This window comes from Anticarsia gemmatalis, chromosome 14 (assembly GCF_050436995.1).
Source record: "Anticarsia gemmatalis isolate Benzon Research Colony breed Stoneville strain chromosome 14, ilAntGemm2 primary, whole genome shotgun sequence".
NCBI classification, from domain to species: Eukaryota; Metazoa; Arthropoda; class Insecta; order Lepidoptera; family Erebidae; genus Anticarsia; species Anticarsia gemmatalis.
The window spans coordinates 4,318,282-4,342,794 of NC_134758.1; positions in this window are offsets into that span (position 1 = coordinate 4,318,282).

The window sequence follows — 24,513 nt, forward strand, 5'->3', positions numbered from 1 at the left end:
CTCTATTTCCTATAGATTTTCCTATAGATATAGGTGGACAGAGACAAAATGATGCCACTTTTCTTTGGATATTAAATTAATAGCCTTTAGTTGACGTAACAACGCAACGTAATGCGGGGTTATATAATTATAATAATATATATTGCTATCAAAAACATTTTTCATGTTATTTATAAGTGAATCCAGTAATGACGCAACCAAAGTTGGTCGAATAGTGACTCATAAGGGTCAATCACACAATACAAGTACCTTCCAAAAAGTTACAAAGGAAATGACATCATAAGAATGATGGGATCAATTACATCAATAAACTTGTCAATCACCACATCAATCGCCTTGTCAATGAGACTATTATTATAATGGCTACCGAATTACATAAACGGTGTAATAACACAATTAGTGTGTTGTTGTATTCTTTTGATAATATATGTATTTGTATTTGAAGGTAGCCTCGATTGCAGTAGTTAAAATGACAATATTTGTTCGTAGCTCAATTTCGTAAATTTTACTTAATTTATTGTTAAAACCTTTTTGTAAGTATAAATGTCTGTTGTACATGGTCTAATATGAGCTAAAATAAAGTTATTTTTACTATGAACACTGTCTACTATTCATAAATTATCATAATCCTATAAATGTACAACAAGCGGCGTCAAAATAAACTATAAAAGAAAGTTCATTGATCTTGGCAGAGTTTAGAAAAACTAATATTTCTTAAACTTATTATTATCTTTCCCATTTTCAAATAACCGGACGATACGACACAATTTTATATCTACTTCTTTCAAACAAAAACACACCGAAAAATAATACTACTGTAATAAAAACTTTCACCAATAAAGAAAACGGGAAAAATAAAATGTAATTCGATATTGTTGAAGCAATGACAATAGAAGTCTTTGTAATATCGAAGTATCGCAAATGACAAAATTAACGGGAACAACCAGTAAACAGTATTTCATATCAAAGGAAATTAATAAAATTAGGTCGAAATATCAACATTAATCAAAGCTTTAGTATTTGGGACAAATAGTCTGGAGTCCCAAAATAGAATGGCATTAATAAGATGAGAATATCGATGCTTCATTTTGATAATGTATTTTATTATTAAATCAGATCGTAAATGTTCCTGTTATATTTTTGTCGGACATAGTTTTGCTTCAGTGGAGTGGTCATTATTAGCAAGTGCAATACAGCATAGTTCATTATCACAGAATCATTAACAATGGACAACCATTGTTAATGATTCAGATGATTCCCAGATTTCCCCAAGGCTGCAAGACTTACGTCTCCTTTCATTTACACCAGCCATCCATGTTCTTTGACTCTTATAATATCGAGAAACTCTAAGTAAAACTGATTACCGTTATACCGCAAGATATTTTTTTCCAAGTTATTTTAAATGACAAACGCTCGTTACTCGATAGTACTAACTGTAGGAATTCGCGCTACAGGTCAAATAATTTGAAACGGAAACACTAAAGTTTGACGTTAAGAGGGCCTGTATAGTGCGATGAAGTCATTATGGAGCAATCATCAAAACAATACTATACATTATTTATCCAAGCAACAATTATATTGACCTAGGTAATCAGAGCTCAATCGATGTTATTATTAGATTAGGATCAAGTAAGCCAATAATTACGTATTGTATCCTAATTCAATTAAACCACTTAATTGATTGTGTGTGAACAGTGATATAAGCAGCGTATACGAGGTCTAGTGGAAGATCTTCAGATCATAAAGCAATTTAATGTTGGTTCAGACAAAGTGTTATCAATAACCTGAAAAAGTGATGAAGGAATTAAAGGGAAATAAATAGAGATCACATTCATAAAGGAATTCCCGGTATATTTCAAGTCGTGTAAGCAGTTCGAGAGGAGGTATTACATTTTGAGCCCACAAATGAGTATTCCCACATAATGATTTTAAATTGAATGTTCTAAGTTCGTAATTCATATTTATAAAAAAAAATTACCAACAGCAAACTAGCTACCAAAATATTCTATAAAGGTAATTCAATTGAAATTATTTGTTTATGACGATATTTTAGATGTTGATACGCGACATTAGGACCGATATTATGGTCCTGAATGCAGAAAATACTTCTGCGTACTTAACTAAACCTAATTTATTAAACCTTGTTTATTTTGCACAATAAATGAAATAAATTAGTTTATACCTGAAAAAGAAATATAAGAGAAGATCATATATTTTATATACCTACGATAAGTTCTACTTTTATATCAAGAAGTTTTAAGACGTTCGGCCACGTCACACAGTACTAGACCGTCTGATTAGTATATAGCCCATAATGACAGCTGGGTCATGTAGACGAGTCGTTGTATTTGTTGAACAAGTTTATATGACTCATGTTCAATAATTTATTGTTAGCGATATGACAGTCAAATTGTTAAATGTTTATTTTATGATACAAATTGATCGGTTTTTGTCTAGTTCGGTTTCTATGCCCTAATTGTAACAAAACAAAAGCCAGCATTATATAATATATTTTAGAATATTTTAGAATTTTGAGTTTCAAGCAGTATTTTTTTTATCAACTTTTGTTAAGTTGCGTTGTCTGTAATTTTTACCATTCAATATCGCAATGTTTTTAGGCGTATAGTGTCATGCTCTATTTAAAAATGTCAATATAGTCACTTTAAATATGTATGATACGAATATCACGAATTAATGATACGTTATGTCTTTTGGTTTCTTCCGTGCGAATAATATTGAGTCGATGGAAAAAAAGGTATCTGCAAAGCAGTGTGAAGTCTGTGGTCCCAAATTACGCATAAAACGAGATCTTCACGTTTAATTTAGTGATAGCCTTTAAACAACAAAGAAAAAAAGCATCCTAGATTTTTTGGAACGAAAACTGAACAATAAATTCATTACTATTTGAAGTGATACGCAATCAATCTTTCGTTCAATCGTTTTAATGGTTTCTAAACGTTTCTAGATTAGTATTCCAGACGCTTTGATAGTTTTTCCTTTGTAATAGCCGTTTCGTCTTTTATATATGGGATGTAATTCTGAAGTTCAGCGCAAGATTGATCGTGCCTGTTATAGTTAACGAATGGCGGGTGTGAAGGAACTCTTGAAGTGGGATTTAATTTGAAGGATCCTTGCGATATTATTACAAGTTTAGTGTTCTGTGGTATGGTTAATATTAAAATATCATGATAGCAATGAAGAACAGTTGTCGGAAGTTTTAATATTGAAAAATGAAAATTAAACAATTGTTTAGTTTAAAGGCGTTTTTCAAATATATGTTTGGCATGTAATCACATACTCGTAGGTATGTTAAATTGTAATCACGTACTCTTGCGTATCTAATTAAGTATTAAATGCATGAATATTCCTAATTGTACGATCTAATAATGTATGAAAATTAAATATCTTGCACTTGTGTGTATCATAAATGTAAATAAAAAATATGTTTTATGTTTCTAACAACAACTCTACACAGACAATTATTTTGTACCAAGACGTTGCGAGGTTGCGCGGGTTGCGGCCAAAGATTGGGCCATACCCAAATGAATTGGAATTCTACAAACATAAACTAATTGACATACTTCGAAGCCCATACATTATCAGTATCTGTCTTATCTCATTAAAAATAACATTTTAATCAATATATTATTCAAATATTATGACTGTAACTTCACCACGTGTCGTTCAAATGACAACGAATTTGGAAATAACCAACTGATTTATGTGTGAACGTTTATAAATATTGGATGTTCGTTAGCATACGTTACTTGGAATTCTCTTTGATATAATTAGGTAAATAATGATGCTATAAATAGCGGGATGTTTAAATAAAGAGAGGAAATAGATAAATATAACAGTAATGTGAGTGAGTTGATTGGGAACATAAGACGTGGGTGGTTTTATTAACATACATACTTATTACATAATGTTATAAGGGCTAAAAGTTTCTGTTTGCGACTATTTTTGGTTTATATCATTCATGTGGAAATATATGGACTAACAAATTTTATACAATTCTGGTATGCATGTATGCCTTTTAAAGGTCTGAATGTTCATAAAAAATTTTACAATATACGCATACTTATGATGAAAAAATTGTAAATATAATATTACCGGTGTTAGTTCTAAGAAAGTAACTGTCAATGATAGAAAAACAAAACCTTCCTGAAGGTGAATGAGCTTTTACGCATTCAAATCACATGAAAAGTTGTAGAAGCCCCATTAAATTCCAAATATTTAGTTTGAACTTGCATAGAGCACCAACTTTGATAGAAATAACAGGAAAATTGCAACCGTGTGCAAGATTCGCGGCTATATTTATCATTGACTAACAATGATAAATATAGCCGCGAATCTTTGTCTATAACGTGATGGTATGTTCCAAAACACAACAGAAAACATTTCACATCATTATCATTCAAACAGATTAACCAAGCTTAAACCCATAAAATATTTATCACCTATTATCGAAGCTTGATGACATAATACCGATACGTGAATCGACTGAAGAGCTAGAACAAGGAGTCGATAATTTGAAAAAAAAAATGCAATATTATTCGAGCACTGAATAAATTGGCTATAAATATGCGGAAAAGGCTCTCGACCTTCGCGTGTGAGGCATTTGTATCAATCCCATTGTAATAAAACAGAGTATTTTGGACATTATTTGAACAATCCATCACGGTGAAACTGCTTGCTTTTTCTTGACTATTGTGGAACTAAATTTAGATTTTGTTTGAGATTAATTCTGTGTATTACATCAAGTCGAAATTGTAATAAACAATGTAAAAAACTATAGATGACGTTATTCTACGGACGATTCTAAGATCGGAATAATGTAAAGGAGTAAATGTGTGTTTAGAAATCTTTTTTTAAGAAATTGTTAGCTTTACGTTTAGTAACATGCTCATTTTTATTTGGTTCATTTCATATGTTTTATCCAAAATTAAAATAAAATATATCTTAAGGTACAGCTTAACTTTAAGGCGAACAGGAACAAAGTTAAGATTACGTTTTGTGAGAACAAACATATGAAAGCAGAGCTAGAAAGTGATTGTCTGTTATGAAGACAGGTAGCAGTAGGTAATAAAACGTTAGTCTAAAACCTCCAGACATCTCTTATGTGTCTACACGTAATAGGATTTCAGTAAACCCTAGATGTCTTGTAACAATAAAATATGTTTTTTTAGTACAAAATGTAACTACCTATGTATAAAAACCTTTGCGAATAAAGATTATTTTATTTTATGAAAGTACTATAATCCTAATATAATATAATAAAATATATGGTATATTTATTAAATAAGCTCCGGATCCAACAAAACATGTCTTGATTTTAGTATTCAATAAAAACTACAATTAATATTTGTAAATACTTAGTTTCAACGTTTTCTGTTCATAGTAAAGTATGGAATAATCCCTTGGGTTTATGCAATATGTAACTTTTTTCGAAAGTACATATATACATTATGTTCCATATCGATCAACTTTAGTATAAAATCAGCAGGTTAGCTTTGACTGCGACAAAAATGAAACGTTAGAATTACTTTTACGTGCCTATGCAAATTTTATCAAAATATGGAATGGATACAACGAGTATTAAAATAGCACTGCTAAATACAACTAGCAAATCTAAACGTAAGCTGTAACAAACTATTCCAATTTCAAATAGCATTTTAAAATTGGATTAAAAAAACTGACATGAACGATTGAAATTACAAACTGCCAGTATCAATGAACTGGCTGGAGCATAGTAAAAAAATATAAAACAAAAGAATATTGTTTGTGCTGCAAAAAGTTACCTAGTCACATGTCAATTATTATTTTTAGACTGACGTTTGATACGTGTACCAAAAACGTTAGGTCAAATGTTCGAATCATATTTTTCTGATCACTCAATTGTTCGGTTTATGTCAGAAATGTTTTGTGTCGTTTTTTGAATCATACCTAGTCCGATTTTAGTCACACAGATTTGTTTTTGTTAGATTGTAATTATTTTACCATTTAAAATTATTATGTTTTTAGGTCGCTTTTGTTGCAGCCGGGTTCGTTTTCCAACTATATAGAACCGACACCTCCTATTGGCCTGTCCTATAAATTGTTCAATTTAACTAAGTGCATTAATGTTATATTTTTTTCATAACTTTTGTTCGTATTGTTCTTTTAAATTGACGGAAGTAACTGCTAGAATAAAAAAAACAGAATTATAAACAGATTATACATGAAGGATCATTTTATTAACCTCCTTATCGAGTAATCCTTCGGTAACTCATAAAACTGAAAGAAACCTACAACACACTAACTACTAGTTCTCGAATTTCACTCGAACACAACTCCAATAGCCGAGTGAAGTCGATTCTTATCCTCTAATTACAAAATAAACCGCACTGGACCAAGTTGAGCCTTTGTTCTGTAAACAAGAGTGAGTTTCCTAAAGGACTTTGTGGATGCATGTGAATGCGGTCAGTTTCTTCGAGTTGCCAACTTAAGGGACAAACGGGAGGGAATTTATCTCTACTTTTTGTTCAACGTGGTTTCGTACGAAGTTCTGAAGGTGTTTGTTTTGTTCGTATATTTTAAACGTAGATAGGTAGTGTAATTGTTTTAGACAAAGTTTAACAACCTTCGTGGGCGTTGTTTTAAGGATGGGATAAGGTTTATAATAACCTTAGCATTTAAAAAGGAAGGCTTATTTACTCTTTCCACTACTTTCTACTTTCCAGTCAAATTTGAGTAGCTTAATTTAGCGTTTCAATGACATGTGGTTGAGAATAGATAAGAGTAGAATAGAAACATTGAAATCGATTTTGAGAAGATCTTTTATAATTGTTACTTACAGTATTATTTTCCTTCTTGTAATGCTATACCGAAAAGGTAAAACGATAGATTACAAAACTGAACATCCGTCATAGATACAGTTTCAAAACTACCTCTAAAATATCAAAGCCTTAACAACGAAACCTTTGCAGAATAATTTGAATACTCTCTCCAAACTCTCACCAAAGCGGTAACCTTGCATCGAATACGAAGGTTAATTACACGCCTATTTCCCCTATGTTCGTACAATTCCGGCTCTTGTCCAACAAGGTGGCACAATGTAATATCGTCAGAACTCACAAGTTGTGAGAGTTGCAGGGAGCATAACTTGGGCCGTAATAAGGACGGTGTACAAAGTTTTCGACTACCTCTACCGGTACCGAACGTCTAATTAATAATTATCTACGTGTTTTGTATGTCGTAGTTTTGGGTGTGAATTTTGGTGATTTATTTTATGCTACATTAAAACTTTTATATTCCTTAATTTTCAGCTCTTATATTTCAAAAGTGTAAGTCGGTGTGTTTTTTCACAAAATGACCGTAGCCACCTATTGCTGAATATCTAAGAAAACTTTACGTGAACGCATATTGATGACTGTAGCTGATTTATTTTCACACTCAACTCCGGAATTAACATCTCTTTAGACGTTTAGTAGACATAAGTATTTTCTTAAATGGCTGTATTAATGCGTATTATTGTCAGCATTTTTTTAGATTTAAATTCTTTTGCTAAAGTTATTGGTTATATTATCTATTAGTTTAAGAATATCTTTCACGTTGAAATCAAAATCTTACATACGATTAGAATAATACATATCTTTATAATTTAAAAGCTCGAAATCTCTCATTCTGGACAAAAACTCCTACCGCATGCAAAACCATTTCATTTCAACGTTAATCCAAAAGTCGTTGACATTTCAAGACTGAGACGTCTTTAGTTTCATTTCATCACAGTCCGTTGATTAAGTGACAGCTCTGATTGCTTTTAATTTCTTAAATCTCTCCATCGGTACTTGCAGTACTTTAATTAGTTTGCAGATGAACTTAAATAGAAGAACTTTTGGAAATTACAAAAGTCATATCATCTGTTAGTGTTTTGACTTTTAATTACGCTGTTTAAATGCATTCTCATTTGCAGGTTGTTAATTTTAATTACTTTAAGTTTGGTGAGAACAACACGAACTTAATTTTGGTTGTATTTTTTACGTAAATGTCATAACCTATGTCGTAATCTTACACCCGTTGATTAAGGGTTGTACTATACAACATCGTAAGCCTGTTCAAAATGCATTCTTATTTTTTCTTCTATCTTTTAACCAAAAAAATATATTTCTATATGAAATCTAGGAGTGCTCACGCATATAACATTTCCATATGAGCATTAGCTTATGCAATTAATAATTTTTAGTTGTCCACTTTTAAAGCCAAATACATACATAATATTTTACTTACAACAAGTTTCTGATCAAAGATACTAGAAACACAACACACAGATTTTCGAGTCTCAAAATTTATTTCAATATGAATATTATCTTTCTCAAATAATATACCACTTAAGATAACATTAATTTTTAATAATATATTCAAAAACACTCAACCTTTTTACCTGAGGCTAAAAAGAAAATTATATTATTTCAATTTATTTTACACTTTCAATAAAGAGAGTAAACAGTTAATAATGTTTAAAATGTATTGCAAATGTTGCTTTTTAATCTCAAATTCAAATATACGCTCCCTAAAGATTTATAATAGTGTAATTTTGAAGATAAGATGAGAATTTTCTAGCAAGATTTTTTGGAGACTTTGCAAACGTGTTCAATGAGTATTGTATAAGAATATGCAAAGTTTTGGTTCGATGGTTTGCTTTTTTAAAAAGTGTTCGCGAACTAAAACATTTCTGCGGGAAACTTCTTAAGCCACAAATACGCCCCTCTACAAATCTTTTACAATAACAGTTTTCAAAATAACAGACTGGTTCGGTGCTATATCTAAGTCACCTACTCTTACCTATTCATTACTTCTCTTGTACTTTCTTTTTGTCTTTCTGCTTTGCCTCCATACCGAGTATTTGATAAATTAAAATACACAAATATAAAAATCTTGAAGCAATATATATTTTAACCCATTTCTATCCCACTGTAAGGCAAAAGACTCCTCTCCTCGATCATGGGAGGGTCGGTAATAATAATAGACAAAAATAAACTTCCTAAACAGAAACGAACAAATTAAACATTTGTTTGTGCGCATAAACGATTTATCAATTAAAATTCATTCACCATTCATGTGACTGCATTGCCCTCTAACAATATCATCGTTATGACAATTTCACCGGTCTATAATATTTATCTACAATGCGGTTATCTAAATTCAATTTCACTAAACACGTTCATGCGTTTTAGTTTAGATATGAGTGTTTTGATATTTACATATTTAAGCAATGTTTGCAACATATAGCAATCATTGACTATTAACAAAATAATTCAGTAGCGTGATTTTCTACTGTCGGTAGGTAATATAGAGTTTGATATCTAAATGTATTTAAACAATAGTTCCCACAGGATTCACTGCATGCGATGATTCAAGATCGATACGGTTTTTAATAAAATAGGTAGAAATCGCTTTACTGCTTATCACTTTAGACACACGAGACTCGAAATACAATTACAGCATTAGTACTATCGGAATAACAATAATTTTAGACAATTTTTTGTCAAAACGTTGTTTGTAACAATTCGCAACACTGGAACAGGCCTTGAACCAATACTAAAACAGAAAGAACTAAATACACGTAATAAGTTTCTATTAACTGCATACTTTTCTGCACAGTCACAAAACTGAAAGCAAAAGTGAACAACAGCTTCGTTAAATAAAAGTAAACAATGAGACATTTTCACCGAGCTCTTTGATGATCAAAGTTTGAAGCAAGTTAAGGACAAACAACCAGGTAACGCTCCCAACTAAAGTTTGAACGACGCAAATTAATAAATTTGAAGAGGAAATCTTTACAGTTGCAGTTTGAAATATTTATTGAGACGTGTCGAGTTTAGTGTTAAAGTTCGATTGTGGTTCTTCATTAGAATGGTTAATAAAGACACATATTAGCCCACGAGCATCCCACACTCCCACATAGTATGGTTAGTAAACGATGCTTTATCTGACCAAACAATTTAAATACTAAAATTTATAATTTGTTAAGTACACAATTTTACTAGAATAATACTCCATTCTTATTAACTTGAATAATTAAACCAGTAGCGCGATTATCAACAGTCAGTACAAACAAGCACAGATAATTTGATAATTAAAATGCACTGAACAGTTAGTTCCTACGGCACCCCGCTAGAGGGGCTTATCATAGGTTTTCATACAAATTTCTCGATAGCTGGCCGGTTGTCGATAGTCGATAAGAGTAAAGAATCACCACTTAGAATAATCTGACTACCAGGAAATATACCTTTACCTCTAAAGAAACTTCAACAAACTAGCGAACCTTCCGTGATGGTTTCCATGCCTCGTTTTCTTTTACACAATCTCGAGGCATTTCGTGGTATTACCTACATGTTTACAAACAAACTTCTCGTATAAGTTTTGTGTTACATATCGTAACAAGTAAACAGATTGTTAGACTTAAGTAAGTTAAGGTAACTTTATTAACTATAACATAACAAAATAATATTTGTATTTATAAACTTAATTTATATCTTCAAGGATTGCACATGTATCATTGCTCTATCAATGTGGACACACAAGCCTTTAAGTATATCTATATATCTTGAATTGTTATCATAGTCTAGTAGGACAACTATTTTAAACATTATTTAAAAAAATGTTAAGCACTTATATAATTAACATTGATTTGATTGTTCTTTCGCCCAGTTTATACCGTCTGAAGTCAACAATCTGAGTCAAAATTAGGCGAAGATATAATAAGACTTGGATATTGTAATAAAAAACATATATCACAAAAAAATCCCCGTAAAGTAACGATAAGAAAACATTCGGCCATCAACATTCTTAATACGTAGCGCAACTCACTAACTAACGCCACTGGTTGTCTTTAGCACTAATTAACTAACAAAAAACAAAGTTCCGCCAAGTTCCCCCGTAGTACCTCCAGTTAGTTAGTACTGACCGCCGACTGGATTAATGAAATAAGTATCGTTACGGGGACGGAGTAGTAAGTAGAGATTTAAAGCTTTACTTTCAGATTATATGGACTTTTTTGACGATTTCGGGAAGAATTAGGGAATAGGATAGGATTGAGGATATTATTTTTTTGTGTTTATCTCCTTAAAAACCTCTGTATTGGACATTGGTATCATGTGTGTTAATGAAAGCAATGCTCAAAAAGCGGTTAAAAGTAGTTAAGAAATTAGGATTAAGCATCTTTTACAAACTGCATTTGTAACAAGCATTTGAATTGATACATACTCCACTGACAATCTCGCGGACGACTGTCACCTGCACTAAGTACTTACTAAGCGTCTTACTAAGACCTTAACTTACCATTATAAAATAACTTTTTGCAAGAAACCATTACGCTCAAACGATTACTAAACATTTTACGAAGGGCGAGCGACATATTAATTTGATGAACAAAAATCCCGCCTTCGTCACGCCTCCGGAACTGTATGTGTGGTCGTCTACACATTCTTTATCGCTGTGTCATCTCCACTTATCTTGATGTAAAAATAACATTATAATAAGTTAGTCGACCTCAACAAAGTCAAACGATCATCACAACAGCCATTCATTAATTGTACACTAATTTGTCAACAGCTAAAGATCGTTACTAGTAAATTTATGACTTTATCATAGCCCGAGATCCCAGTGCAAGATGTCTGCGTGTTTTAAACGAAATGCAGATGTTATAAACTATGTTATTGTATGAATATAATTAAGGTAATGCGGGTTCTATTGTATCTAACTTGAACAATAGACCTTTTATATAAATGAATCATTTTTCATCAATGGAGTTACAAAATTTAATAGAACACTTAAAAATATTCATATGAAATAATAAATGCTTAAATTGCTTATATTTGAAACCTTTTGAATTAAGGATCTAAAATATTTTAGTATCGGGCGATATAAACATGTCTATAATTAAAGTCTTTCTTATGTGATTTTCTACCACTTTTCACTGTTGAAAACCGGCTATCGACAACCAGCGCCCCTAGCGTAATTCGTAAGAACTATTTTACACAAGCAATTGTAACTGTCAAACGTTCACTAGAATACCAACTATAAAAAAAAGCGCTTCCTTTACTGTTGGTGGGATCTCAGAGTATTAATTAATTTGCGGCTAGCTATGAACAGGACACGTAACTTCGTCACACTACAACTATCGCCATTATAATTGTTGAAATTACCCAATATGTTGATTACACCAATTGTTCTTGTTGTACAAATTACTTTTACAAGGTCTAGACTTCAATTTAAAACTATTACTGTTATTGAAGGATATAAAATCCATTGAAAGTTTAAGAGTTTGGAAGTTTAAATGATTTTTGCGCTGATTGCCAATAATTGTTGCTGGTGAACAAATCTTGAGTGGGCTATTTACTTTTTTAATTGAAAACTGACAAAACACCTAATAATGTAAATCATCAAAGTTATTTTTGAAAAATATTTTTTTGGGTACATCGTTATCAATATTATTACGGTTTTTATTTGTTAAAGAAACGCATCGTGAATTGATTGTTCATCGAATGCATATTGTTAATTTTCTTTAAGCTAACACTTTATTTATAAACTAGCGCCGGTTAGATGTTGAATAATAGTTACATAAGTCGACGATAATAAACATTTACTTCATATATTAGGTCAAAATGCTGTTAGCAAGGAAACCTCCGGGACTCTGGGACTTAATTTGCAATAGACACCTACTAAAAATAGATGGGAATTTCACAATGTCTAGATAGTTATTAACTTTGTAGTTGCTATCCCAAAACAAAGTTGCATTCGGGATTATAAAACACTAAAATATGCAAAATCTGACTATAGAAGCAGTGTTAAATTGTAATAAAGACGTTTTATTACTTACAGTTAAATATACTGAAGCGAGTATCTAAAGTTTAGAGTTAATAAAAGTTCATTGAAAGGATTAGTTTATAATATTTTTTACTGCGTTTGCGAAAGTTGTCGTAAAACTGAAATGTATTATCAATGAAGTAAATGGGGTTGTTGATGGGGTAGATTGATTTCTGATAATAGAAACACAAATTGCAAGTGAATGTGTTATCCATTCATCAATAGCAAAATGTATGTGTTATCCCAAAGTCCTTAATTTCAGTTATACTCGTATACAACTGTACCGCGATTCTGTACAACTATCGACTACCGACAACCGGCTAGCTATCGAAATTTTGACATATAGAATGTACTGCCAAAATGTTTCCTACGACACCCGTCAGAGGCGCTGATCAGATTTTCATACAAAATTTCTCGATGACAGGTCGGTTGTCGGTAGTCGATAGTAGTAGAGAATCGAGCTACAAGCCGCTTAACATAGCCCTAACAAAAGTTAGAGTAATAAGAAAGCTTTTTAGTTAGGAAATGCTGCATATGTGATTGAAGCTATGATGTTTTTTTCTTACGTAGATAGGATTTTTATTTTTGTTTGATAAGGTATTTTTATTTTTGTTTGATACCTGATCAAACAAAAATAAAAAATCCTCTATGTAAAATTATTTACCAATAAAAAATAAACCTTACTCCACTAAATACAAGTTAACTTTTATGACTACAATCTTTGTTAATCAGTGTATTTTCAAAACACATGAAACGAGTAAATCTTTGAAAGTCATATAATGTAACATGTACAGTCATTAATCATGTTGACGCGTTATTTGAGATTACATATTAATACGTGTTGAAGTAACGACTTACAGCGTCGAAGTAAATATCACGTCTTGTAATTATAATAGTGTTTTAACTGTAGTATTACGCATATAAATTAGAAATAGTGTCTTTAAAAATATCATAAATCATAATAATATCATCACATTTTTGTTCAAAAAGAGACTTGGGTAGACACTGAAATAATTCATAGTTTTAAAGTGAAAGAATCATCGAAAATAATAAACAAGAAACTATAGGTAAATTGCAATTTCCAACTTCGAAACTTAAACCTTGCTCGTCGATAACTCCATCAATCTATCGTTAGATGTCCCAATTTATCTTCCCTACAAAAAGATCATAGCCTCTTCTAGTGAAATGGTGCTGCAGAACCACCGTGGCACGAAATAGTGAGCAATAAATTCTTGAAATCTCCGAGTTTGGCAGATGAAATGACGACCACTGGGCAGTTCTATCGATAGTTACTGTAAGCTGCATTGTGTGACACAAACAAGACTTTACAGGGCGTGACGTTATTGTAATGGCTTTCAGCCAGTGACGTTATAGTACGGAAAATATACAAAAGGTATATGATATAATAGGTAGGTTATAATAATATTAATGTATACGACCTATAGTGCGCTTTTCTACAGTCAACACAAGAGCTTTTGACGTTTCAAATTACTTGAAGAAACTAGTTCTCGCAATATCCGCTAGGGGCGCTGATCAGTTTTTTATACAAAATTGATGGATAGGCTAGCTAGGTTGTCGATTGTCAAAAGTGGTATAAAATTGCTCAAGAAGTCTATCCAAAACCATTAGCGATAAACATTACTTACCTTAGTAAAAAGATCTTAGTGAAAAAGGTCAACAGTTGATATAATAAAAAAGAGTTAAAAAATAATTAGAACCAAGTCTCTTGGAACGTGTGCACAGAGTATGAGTAAACTAATTACCTAATTTAAAACTTAATCTGGGTTAATCGGATCCCTTATTCAAGATTAACCAATTATCTACCAAAACTTAATTTAGTTCGACCTTGGGAGTAAGGTGACACCGGTCAATGACAGAAGCCTAACATCCAAATTTTCAATTTTTTTTTGAGTTTAGCCTTTCTCTTCCAAACTATGTTGGAGTCGGCTTCCAGTCTAACCGGATGCAGCTGAATTTCAATATTTTACATGGAGCGACTACCATAACACGATGCTCTTCGGTAAGACTCGTTGTCAGACTTTCAAGCTTCTAACTACTGCTGGCGACAGCCGGACGAAAATGACAGCCGGGACCCACAATTTAACGTGCGTTCCGAAACACGAAGGAACTCGATATGTATAAGATGACCCATCCACAAAACCACCTTGGCAAGCGTAGCTTAACCTAAGAGATCGATCCGCGCGGCCGCTATTAACTAAGCCACGAGCTCCTCTTAGCCTAACAGCCAATTTTACAAATAAGCTAAACAAATACTTGTTAGGGCCTATTTCGTTTCCTTTCACGTTTACTGGCTGGTCACAAACTATGCAATTAAAGAAATAAAGCTCGCTACTCTACTAATACAGTTTTATTGAGCCATTAATAGCTCAGCCACTCACGTGTGGACCCTGCTTTCATGTCAACTATTAGCATTTAGTGATGTCGTGGACCGTGTCGATATTATAAATTAAAAATAATTAACTTTTTATATTATTTTTAGAATAAAGCAGAGACTACAATAATTGATTTAAATATAGCTCACATCTCAATCCTTGATATTAACCCTAGAAAGATAACCATATTTTGACTGCCACAAAAGATAACCATGCGCTTTAGAGGCGTACGATATATTAATATTTTTTTTTTAATGAACTAACTTAACTACAACTAACTAAAAAGCTAACTAAAAAGGACAGGTAGATACGCGCGCTCATTAGAAAGAGACAGCAATTTCAAACGGACGCGGGCGCCTCTGAGGCGTAGGTTATCTTTCTAGGGTTAAAGTCACAAATGAGCAGACAAAATAATTTAATTTTAATTACAGATTCCAGACTAGTTTTAATTAGTCTTAATTGTAATAATTTCAAAGAACTCATAAGCGTGTGTACTTACCGTAAAATTATTTAATCAATCGTTTTCAGTCTTCAAAATTTGTTTGTCAGACACAGAGCATTCTGATTTTGAATCGAAACGTTTGTAAAAGCATTATATACTGCAAAACTACAGCTACAATTGAGAACACAGGTAACGATGTGTTTTATCGACATGTCCACCTCACTATCGCATGTGTTCAGGAGCCCATATTGCGTCAGGGTTGCCACGTAGGAAAATGCGCCGGCGACACCGAAATTGCAATATGGCTCGCACGGTAAGCACGTGATTACGTACAGCTTGTAACGCAGAGGTAATGTTTTACTGGATGTGTTACATATTTCGGTTGCTGTACACCCCAGAGGCATAAAAAGGAAATGTGTATTGGTGCGTGCATTAATAATGTCAGAGCGTTTCTGCTGAAATGCATGTCCGTGTAATGTGTTCGTATTTTTATGGTGCTTGTCGTAAATTTGAGGTGTGTGAAAAGGTACGGGTTGGTTCGGCTGTTTGGCCACCCTAATTAGAATGAAAACCGTAATGTTTGTAACAAATAAAGGATTTTTATGAATGTTTTTGCAACATTGATAAAAATAGAACTGTAATTTTTTACAACTTTTAATCGTTATGGGTGTCCTATCATCAAAAGAATTTCTGTTCTGATATTCATAACTTAACAACTAACTTAACACACTATAATAATAATATATCTGTTCAACAAATTTTACATCGATATTTTTTTTATGTGACCACATAAATCATTTTTTCTCCCAAATTTAAATTAACTATTGATCGTTATTGAAATTAAGTGTAAACACTAAACAACCTAATAAACCTTGTTTAGTATCTACTCCAAGATTACTATAAGTTACCTAGAACAGCCTAGTTACCTAGCTCAGATTCTATTAGCAAAGGGTCATCAATCTTAAGGATCATTATTAATACCCGAAACTTTGAGATTACTTCGCCATGTTCTCTACTTGAATTATGTCCAGGAGATTTGCTTAACATAATTACTCGTTGTTTTACATAACAATAACATACAAGCAAAGTAATCTATACAGATGAAAATAGTGTTTTTTTGGGTCTATCCCACTAGTCCCGTTGAGTTGTCCCGTGACGGGACAACTGGCACTATTTTGTCCCAGTTGTCCCGTGGCGGGACAAGTGACACTGTTTTGGTGCCAGTTGTCCCGTTACAGAAAAATCACGGGACTAATGGGACAGACGGAGGGGTCAAAACCACTGGTTCCATTGAGTTGTTGTGTGACAGCAGGTACTTGGTACTTTGGTAAGATAACAGATGATGGATTGTACGCTTATCTATGTAAACTTTAAATTCACAAGAAGTTTTTTTTTTTACCATTTGGGCTTTTCACTTTATAATTAAATTGACAAGAGTGTCTACAAATATCTATGACCTTCCATACCATACATGTAAAATGCTTATCCGAAATTCCCTACTTGAAAAAATATAATGTAAGGAAACTAAAAATATATTGTTAACAGGCCCCTGGAGCTCAAACACTCAAGTCAATTCAACATGTACCTAATGTCATTTCAACTTATCTACTAGAAATTAAGAAAAAATGTACTACAACACAACGTATAACGTCTGCTATCTTACCAAAGTACCAAGTACCTGTTGTCACCCAACAACTCAATGGAACCAGTTGTTTTGACCCCTCCGTCTGTCCCATTAGTCCCGTGATTTTTCTGTAACGGGACAACTGGCACCAAAACAGTGTCACTTGTCCCGCCACGGGACAACTGGGACAAAATAGTGCCAGTTGTCCCGTCACGGGACAACTCAACGGGACTAGTGGGATAGACCCGTTTTTTTTAGGTTTACTTTACTCCATAAAAAACCTCCAAAAAGGTATTTTTAAACACTTGAGACCAGACTAAGAAAAAGTGTACATCATCTTTAAAATTAAAACTAGCGGTGGAAAAAGACGACGTCGCTTTACGACGACGCATTGATAAACTAAAGAAATATATAAATGTGGAGACAATATTGTATTGTATTCTATACCAGTCTACTTCTAAAAAAATATATAATATAAAAATATTTTGATACCAACATAGTTTAAGCCTTTCATAACTTCATATATTTTTATTTTTTTTTTTTTTTTTTTTTTTTTTTAATTTTAATTTGAATTATATATTCAATGTACAGAATTTTGTTATAAATAAACTAAAACTAAACATTAAATTAATACATTAAATAATAATTTTATATGTACAAACGAAAAAAAAAAAAATAATAATAAAGGAACTAAACATAAATAAAACTAAAATAAGGCATCATAAAATATCTCCGCATCGCCGTCCCCGGGTAACGTGCCCAGAAGGCTGGCAGCATTGCCACGTTGAATGGCAATGCTTATTCTTTGCCCTAAGTAAAGGCCAGCCCTCTGGTCACGTGTCGTGCTGACTATTCGGCGAGAGATATCAAAGAAATTTTTTTTTGCACTCGGACCCCACGACCCCATCGTCTCAACTCCGAACGGCTCAAATATGCAATCACCAATAAGATTTGCATATTTGCGCCGTTTGAGGGACTCTGCAGCTGCAGCAGCAGCGCCGGAGCAAATCGACGTGCTAGGAAGATGTGATGGCGCAAGGGTATCGACGCAAGTTGCGTCCCATACCAAAGGCCTACCCATCTTCCAAGGTAGCAACGACATACCATCAGGTCTCTTGCCATCGTCACGTGCCAGCCCATTAGGTTCAAGAACAGCTGGCACGCCGGCGGTGACAAGAGCACGACGAATTATGTCATTTAAGCTGCAATGACGTGAAATGCGGCCGGCGCTCCTACTACAGGAGAGGCCGTGATGTCCGAGGTTGTCAACTAGTACACCGCAATGACAGCGGTGCGGAGATACACAAGGTGCCCCTACACGGAGGCAGGCAGCAAGTCGGAAGGTGGCGTCGTCCAACATAGTCCCTACATTGGACGACGGGAGAGCCTGCAGCCATAAACCCGATTCCCACTCACCCACAGCCAGAAGGCGCGCGCGCTCTGCGGCAGTGGAAGTGCTGTCCAGAAGGGACTGCCTTACCTTGGCGCAGAGCGGCACGTCCCACTGTCTTTGGCAGGAAGGGTTAGTGGGAGCATCTATATTTGGACAAGCCATTTTCCAGGCATTTAAGGCGTCAGTCTTACAAAGCACCTCGGAATTAACCAGTTTTAAGGGTTCTAGAATCTTCCTGGTTAAAACTTCAGTGCTGTGGACTGAGGCCAAAAAAGCTGGTAAACTCACATCAGAAATTTTGCGAACGCCGAGGCCGCCCAGGCGAACGGGTAAGCTCACCTGAAGCCACACTCGGTCGTTCATGGCTAAATTTAAAATTTTGCTGACTGTATTTTCAATAATTTTGTCTATTTTTCCTAAAAGTGTTAAATGTTTCCAAAAATGTGTAGATCTAATTACGTGGGTAAATTTAGGGACAAAAAGACAGTACCGGATAATTGTAAAGGCCGAATGAATGTTAATTTTTTCCAGGCGGTCCGAAACTTTACAAAAATTTTGTATTTTTTCGTCTATGAAAAAATTAAAAGCATCGTCAAAGATGGGAGACCCAAGGAGGCGAAGAGAATCCTTTTTAACAATTTTGATATTAGGAGCTAAAATATTAAATTTTGAGAGGGCCAAATCTTTATCAACTGAGTCGGAAAGATAAATTTCGCATTTGCTTGTGTTAAGTTCTAAACCGATTTTTGAAAAATTGATTTTTAGAAATTCCAAATCCTTTAAAACTGTTTCTAAATCACCTCCAAGAGTTCCGTCATCTAAATACCAAACGTTGAATTTTGAATTTAGCTGCCGAATGATTGGTTGTATTGCCAAACTGAAAATGGCTGGTCCAAGTGGGTCACCTTGTTGACATCCCACTGCTGATTCTAAAAGGTGGTCTTTATATAATAATTTTGATGGTTGTCGGTAACATTGCCAAAGAAAACTGAAAATTTTGGGAGCTTCCTTTTTAATTTCAGTCAACAAGGTGTCCCGGTTAACCGAATTGAAGGCGTTTTTAACGTCAACCTTCAGGATGACCTGTCCTTCCTCGCGGTCAAGGTACGTCGCTAGGGCGTGGATGGCAGCCTCACAGCCCCCTCTGGATCCATAGCCGAGCTGCAGGGGCTGCAGTTTATCTGAAAAAGCGTCACGATAATGATAACAAGCTATTTTGGCTGCCATCCGCCGATATGTACAACCTACGGCGATGGGACGGATGCCACCATCGCTCTTGCGTAGGGCACACAGATTGGCCCCATACAAAATATCAATGATGCCATCAGTCACACCGCCGGAGAGCATTAAATTAATTAAGGCCGTTAACTCCTTCAACAGCGAATCGCCAGCCTCCCCGGCGGTAGAACACAGCAGGTCTTTTAAGTGCTGCGGCGTTAAACCGTCGAGGCCACCGGCAGAGCCACTCCTGAAAGAATTAACAGCCATAATGACGTCCTTGGCTACAATGCTTAAGTAATCAGAATTAGTGTCTGGTGGATCTGGGAAGGAAAGACCATCCCCTGGCACCGGGTGTTTGCTCTCCAAACCAGCAAGTGTTTCAGGAGAGCAAGGCGCCACCACATCATCGCTAAATAAAAGTCTAGCTGCCCCCTTATATCACCTTCCCTTAATTTTGATTCCACATAACTAAAAATTGATTTACTGCTGAAGGTTGAAAGTTTGGGTTCAAAATCAAGGGCCGAAAAAAGACAGTTTTCTTTAATTTGGGATGTTAAAGATTTTTGGTTGGATCGAAAATTGGGAATATGTAGTATTCTATAAGGGAAAGTGAGAAGCTGCTTCCAAGCTGTGACAGAATTCTCCCGAACGACGAGGCCAATGCATTGTGCCAAATTTTTTGCCACGGAAGGCCTCGCGCCACGGGGAATTCTTTTTAAAACCGGAACGGAATTTTTTAGTTTTGTTAATGTTTGCCAAAAGGGAATTTGGATAATATCTGTATCAGATTGTCTTAACTGCAAAGTGGAGGAGTTTGAAAACACATTTTGGGATTTATGCATTCGACCCAAATGTATCTTCAAACCCCTCACACCCTTAAAGGAGCGAGCTTGGGGGCAGAAAGGGCAAACGGCTAGACCTTCATCCGATGTGGAAGGTTGACTTGTGCTTACCTCCGAGTTGCTGCCATTGTTTGTACACTTAAAACTAGACATACAACAATAAAGAAATACAAATTTACAATAGATTTACAACAAATTATACAAAAACACAATACAAAAATGACGGGCTGTCAGCAGTTGACAGGGACGTCGCGGCGGCGCACTCACGAAGCCCGAGCGTTGCCGAGGGATCCGAACGCGTTCTGTCAGCTTCGCTTTGGTTCTTCATGATTCATATTATTATTAATATTATACATATACGGCGTTCTGGCGGTTTCGCCTTAGGGCTGCCACTAAGAAGTTATTAAAATATATGTTTTTGAAAAAATCCGTAATTTTACTTCAGCTTTTATGATGCCTTGTACTGGCTTTATAAATTTATATTATTTATATTTTCTTTATTAATATTTTCTTTGCTTTTAAAGGAAAAGAGAAGAGAAAAGCAAAAATCAGCTGTTATTTTGACATAGTTTTGATCTAAACTTTTATTTAAATACCAAGAGGTCGAATTAGTCACCAATACTCAAAAAAAATCCCTAAATACAAAACAGCGATCCAAATAGGTACTAAAATACTTCCTACCTATTACATATTCCTGAAAAGCTTACCAAAATAAAAAGAGATAAAGGCAACCTTTTGGTCCTGATTGGCCTGAAGAAATATTATGTCAGTCGACTAAATAAACCGAGGCAGTATATTGTGAAGACGACACAGAATGAGATATAAAGCTCGTAATCTGGAGGCAGGCTCCCTAAATATTTATGGATTTTTAGAATACGGAAAAGGCTTAAGCAAAGTTGAAGTGACAAGTTCTGTTTGGTAATAATCTTGTAGGTGCGTAAAATGTAGCCTTCTTATTTAAAAACATTTTTTTCTTTGTTTTTTTAAGAAATGTCAAAGGTAACAATAGGTTTCTGAGGAATATTCCTTTTCTAGTGATTGGATTGGAAGATTAGTGACTAGATATGTTGTTAGGTTGTCTTTGTTTGTGCTGAAATTGTAAACGAATTTTATATACTCGGGCCATTTCTAACGAACTAAGTCATATCATTTTATCGCTCGCACTAACACATTGTGACATTTCTATGATTATTTTGATTATGACGTAGTTCGCGCGTTTGTAACGGCCTGAGTACAGCAATTCTTTTTTATTTACATAAATCAGAAATATGTATCAAGTCTAGTAAATTTTAAAATGTTTACATCAAATATAATTTTTACGACGGCATTAAGGATTACTCACCAGTTTTAACTATTATAAAAATATTAAAATAAATAAAAATTATACGTGACCCAGCAAAAATACAAATTACCACTATGCGTATTTCGGGCTCACGTACTGTTCGAATAAAATATTTTTTATTTTACTCTTAAAATTTTTGACGCACGAATGTTAAATTTAATAGAACTCTTGGCTCAGGTAGTCGCTTTATAGCATGTGCTTACCGTTTCTAGTAATAAACATAGAAGCCAAGGGTTTTAACTTATGAGTTTCATATGTAAATTTATTGCAGTCGACGTTAGGCTAATTTGTGCCATAAATTCAGCTAAACTTGTCTCTATGGATATACGAGGCTGTGTAAACAAGAAATAAGCTGACTTGCAAGAAAATTTAATAGTTTTATTTTAATATTCTTGGAAAATGCTGAAACAGTCGCTGTAATGAGCGTGGTTTATTAACATTTTATTTGACGAAGGTACATTATTTGTACTAAATTTTAATTATTTATAACGAAGGTTTGTAGAATGGCTTGTAAATAATTGTCTCTGTTTGTTGCTGAACTGCAAAAATTTGATACATTTATGATGACTTTGGAGCTTCTATACTTAATTAATTGTAATTAAAAATTACTGCATCGGCAGTTCTTTTATTATTTGCCTGTTGATTATATTACAGAAAAATAAAATTATGATGAGCTTTACAACTTCATAATTTGTAAAACCGAACGTCAAACAAAAGTCACCAACATAACCATGATGTTGTTATGTTTCTACCAACTCATCAAATCTGGATCAAATCTAAAATGAATGGATTTGATCCAGAATGATCCAGATTTGCATGATATAAAGTTATAAAGTATCAAACATCAACAATGTACTGTCGGATTGAAAACTCCTCCTTTTTTGAAGTCGGTTAAAAAATAATTTTCTTCTAGTAATATAAACTAACCTACGAATTTACAAGGTGGGATTTGCTATAAACTAGGTATTAGTTCATTATTATTTCACACCTACAACGTTTCAAAGGTCAGCGGGATCAAACGATATTCTATTAAACACTAAACTTCACATGTTTACTGCTCGACAGCTACCTAAACATTTTGAAAGGTTAGGATTATAATTCAGTACTCCTATTTAGGTATCGTCGTTTGATAGACTTAGTATTTGGAAAATACATACATAACATCAGGACTTGTTCAGAGACCAAAGATCGCCTTGATACGATCTTTACAAAATTGCTTTGCTTCATTCACATTCATACATCTTGTCATACAGGAAGAATATTTGGGAACTAATACAATATTATTTTATTATTATGAGCCTGTATCGTCCCACTGCTGGGCAATTATGATCATCGCATTTTATTTAATCCATACTTGCTGCAAAAACTTGCGGGTCACTGATGTTCTGAATTCTAAATTTTGCATACTTCTACAAGCCGCGAACCTTACATACAGGGCACTCTATTAACTTGTTGGATTATAGTGCAGAAAGTCAAAATATAATTATTGATTCTGATATGTTTCTGATTATTTCGAGAATTATCTCATTATATAATGAGAACAATTTATTTAAAAATAATGAGATAATTCTCACAGTTAAATGAACAGATTATTGCGTAATTATCAAGCAATTAGATGTTGTTTTATTCTATAAATAAGTAACAAATACTAATATAAATATAATGTATTTCAGGGACTAAAATAAAATGTACAATTCTTATTCGGATTTGGATAACACACAAATTGGATGTAAAACGGATTAATCGAAAATTAATGCTGATTTTTGACTGGATTTAATTATTATTATACATTTTTTGTAATATTTAGTATTTATTTATCATATCGTAAATGGATTGCTGTATCATTTAAGTTGTTCGTGCTGCGCATGAAATATTAATCGCGAATGACTTTTGATGTGCCTTCCAAAGTTTAAAGACATTTAGTTCAAATACTAAACGGCCATACATCTTTAGAATGTTTGTGGAAAAGGTTACTTAACCCACCGATCGTTTACCAACCGGTGAGCACAACTAATGACTAACACTGCAGTTCAAATTTGAGCCTAGTCGTTTGAAAAATAAAGTTGAAATTTGTTTGTCCCGGCCAATTAGCCATCAAACCTCGATATGGAACAATTATTTTCAAATTGTGTTAGTAAAATGTGAGACAGTGCAAGCGGAGGGTGGCCAGCTAATCCATTAGGAGGCACAACTAAACGCATTAGTAGGATTACAACTAATACCATTAAAAGCCCATCTATCCATAAAATGTTTGTCTCAAAGTATCGCCGTAGTTTTGCGTACTGTTTTGTTTCATTTCGATTTCTGGAGCTTGATTCTGAGGTCAGATTTGTCATATATACGAGTAAATACTTTAGATTTGGGAGCTATTTTGAAATGTTGTTCAAAGAATTAGCAAGCTGTATGC